General features: G+C 39.7%; 1 long non-coding RNA gene across 1 annotated transcript; it reads left to right on the forward strand.

Moving 5' to 3' along the window:
• The first annotated feature begins 1008 nt into the window (after positions 1 to 1008).
• Positions 1009 to 1351, forward strand: LOC311435769. Its single transcript, XR_014692395.1, has 2 exons — positions 1009 to 1132; positions 1220 to 1351. It is a non-coding gene; the product is annotated as an uncharacterized lncRNA (long non-coding RNA).
• The last annotated feature ends 2299 nt before the right edge of the window (positions 1352 to 3650 follow it).

Here is a 3650-nt window from a genome sequence, read left to right on the forward strand (position 1 = left end):
GTGCACAGTGTTTACATATTAACCTATATTTAAGACTTTTGTAAAAAAAAGAAAAAGCTAGGGCAAATAACGACCAATTTGGTAGTGTACCATGCACTCCCATAAGGGCGGTGCTTGTTCTTTATTTTTACTTTTTTGTGCCAAAAGCAAAAATAATCCCTCATTTTTCTTTCTTATGGAATACAGAAGTCCATGTTTTTGACATGCAGTAAGAAAAATTATGATGTATAAAGAATGATTATTTATGAATATATTTTAAAGTATTTAGGTGTTTAGGCCTATGACCAATCCTCATTCCAATATTCAAATACAATTAACATCTAGATGGGACCATGAATTCCTGCTTACTCAGTATTGCCTGTTTACAAAAAGAGCAGGTTTTATTTTACATAATTTTAACAGGATCTTTCATTTTTTAAGCAGTCAGAACTTGCTTAATATTATTATTTATCTCTCTCTTTTTTTTTTTTTTTTTTTTTTTGTATTCACTGCCGCAGTTATATACAATTGATTAAAAATATGGGGTGACATTTCCAGAAGTACTTACAGTTGACTCAATTCTGCTCCAGTTGAAATCAGTGGTATAATTTCTGTAGCTACCAACAGGAGCAGAGTTAAGCCAACACGAATTGCTCTTCAGAGTTGCCTTCTGAAAAATTATGTCACTGTGTGTAATCAAGGCAGGTATAGTTCAAAAAATGAACCCACCCACTAAGGCAATTCTGAACTATGCTGAATGAAAAGGTCCTGAAAGAAATCAGTTTTGAATGCACGGTCTAGCAAAGACTGTGCAGAGCCAGAACATTTTTTTTCTGGATAAATTAGGCTCATATTTGAGTAAGTACAAATAATTGCTACTCATGCCAGTCATCCAATTAAAATAACTTACATTAGTACCTTTTTGCTCATTCAAGTAGTGGCTTCACTAGAACTGTGGAAAAGAGGAAGAAAACACTTTATATTTACAACAGCATTGCAGATAAAAAAATGTATTTCATCCCAGCCTAGCTGATCTATGACATGATCCATCTGATTTAATTTTATAGGACAAGGTATGTGAGTGCTTGTAACAAAAAAATAAAAGAAAAAGCCAGGAAGAATGTTGTGGGTTTTTTTTGTTTTTTGTTTTTTGGTTTTTTTTTTTTTGTTGTTGTTTGTTTGTTTGTTTTTGTTTTTGTTTTGTTTTTTTTTGTGTGTGTGTGGGGGGGGTTTTTTAAAGTAATAAAAAAAACTCATAGATTGCCAAGTAACAATGTATTACAGGAACATGAAAAAAAAAATAAAATAATCCCATATCCTTTCATGTTGTACAAGACCAAAAGTACCCAATCCTCAGAAATCAAACTATCAACGGGATGAAACAGTCTGCTTGCTGTCTTTCCTGATGATGCTGACTTCTTCTAGTCGAAGTATAAATAAAACAGGCAAAAATACAGTATGAAAAAATTGTTCTGTTTTCAGTCTTGGTTTGGTCTGTTACTTTTGGGCTTGGGATAGCCAGAAGGAGTGGTGTTGATGGGTGCAAGAGGAACCATTTCATTCCCCACCACGTAGGACTCAACAACGTAAGTTGGATGCCTGATTGCCTGTGGCTCCCCCACTCTAGCCAAGAGATGGAGAGAGCTGCAGTGGGTGGTGGAGCCCAAGCGTGAAGAACCACATGCTGGAGGTACCCATCCAGCTGCACCCAGAGGAGAGGCACAACACACCTGCCCCTCTTCTGCATCAACACTTCGTAGAGATGAAGTATTTCCTGACTGTGAAAGGTACTTTGGCCGCTGCCAAGTATTTGGCCAACAGCACGGAGTTTGTTTTTCTTCCATGTGAATGTGCACAGGTCTGTTTTACATAAATATGTCAAGTCCCCTGGAGATACTGATCTGTGTGCTCTGTTTTTTTATTTACTCATCAAGTCCCAACACATCTTCTCAGGGAAAATCCTACGACCATCTGAATTATTGAACAGAGCTCTTTCAGAACGGGACATTCTGAAATTAGGGCTTCCACAACGTTGACAGCATCCCTTGAAACTAAATCAAATGGAGCCTGCGAGGCCCATGTTACTCCTTCAGAAAAGATAAATGTCCTCGAGGCTCCCCCCGGGAACGGCAGCAATACACTTGTGCCTGAAGTTATCTGACCCTAACAGCTGGACATAATGGGGATGCCAGAAGGGTCTTAGGCCAACAGCTGGGTAATGGAAGGCAATGGCTTACTTACGTGGGCTCCATAGCTACGGAAACAACAAAACTGGTGATCCTCTAAAAATAAGGTGAAATTAATACACTGCTTAATCCTGCATTTGAAGAGAAAACACACTTAGGGCTACAACCAAAGCAAACACTGGGGATGCTTATCAGACCATGGAGGGTTAATGGTGAATATGTAACACACATTTTAATAATGACTATTACATGTACTTTTAAATAATCAGCAGTGGTAGCAACTGAATGATATCTCACACTAAAGTATACGTGAAGAACCGATATTTAATCCTTACTAATCAAAAGCCACTGAAAGAACAATGCGATAGTAATTGAGGGCATCTGGTGCTGAGCTGTCTGGCTACAGAGGGATTACAGAACAGAAGGAAAATAAAAGTCCTTAAATATGAATACTTTTAGGAGTCCAGAGCACACATAAGGCACGCTGCAGTGTCCGTGTACCTCAGCATGCAGGGGGAATTTGTTAAAAATAGCAAACCAAACAGAGGGCCTGATTGAGCAAGGCTGATAACTGCATTTTCAACTTGAAATGCGTGCCTGCTTCGGCCGAGGTCAAGGGAAAGCAGGGCAGTCGCGGTGCTGGGCTGGCAGGCAGCATTTTGCAGCATCAGATTCTCATTCGGTAACTGGATGATAGGTACCTCAAAAATAAAACAGGTGGGTACCCTAGGGATACGGTTTGGGATTGTCAAGCCAATTGCTTGTTCTCCATAGTAACAACCCATGATGATAACTATTGTAAAATAGGCATGTTTTTGTTTGTTTGTTTGTTTGTTTTTATTATTTATTTTTTCCCCAAATGTACCATATTGCCTTGTTTTATCCTGGATTGCTTGCTTGGATTTGATATCAGGGAATCTCTTCTCCTTTTGCCTTGTTCCCACTGCTTCTGACGAAAAGTGCTGCACCTCTACCTTTCCTACATCATTCCTACCAGTGATGTTTTGAAGACTATTTGTGAAGAATTTCTCCACCAACCCTTGATAATCCCAGATATATTTCACCTGACATTTCAGATTAATTTGAGGCAGCCTAAGTGACTCTTCCATCTTAGTTTTAGTGGACTCTTGCAGTGTGAGATGCAAATGCTGCTGGCAAATGGACACTGGCTGCAAGACAGGGCTTCTTGGGGACAGGGAAGAGTTCATTTCTCTAAACACATGCACTTTGGACCTCTGGTAGTAGAGTTTTTGGCTTAAATCATCTATCAGGCGAAGCTAGCAGTGATGGGAATCTCTCCTCACAGAGCTGCATGGCAAGCAGGCTCCAGGCTCCGGAGACTCTTCTTGGCAAAAAGTCTCTCATTTCCCAGTTGACAACCCCGGTTCCCTTTGTGATTTCAGAGTCCTCTCGTTCGAACAAGGCGATCAAGGCCCTTCTCTCCACTATCTTCCCACAATTTGATTCTCTTTTGGTTGCCCTGTG

Source organism: Aythya ferina (genome assembly GCF_964211825.1).
Source record: "Aythya ferina genome assembly, chromosome: 4".
Taxonomy (NCBI): domain Eukaryota; kingdom Metazoa; phylum Chordata; class Aves; order Anseriformes; family Anatidae; genus Aythya; species Aythya ferina.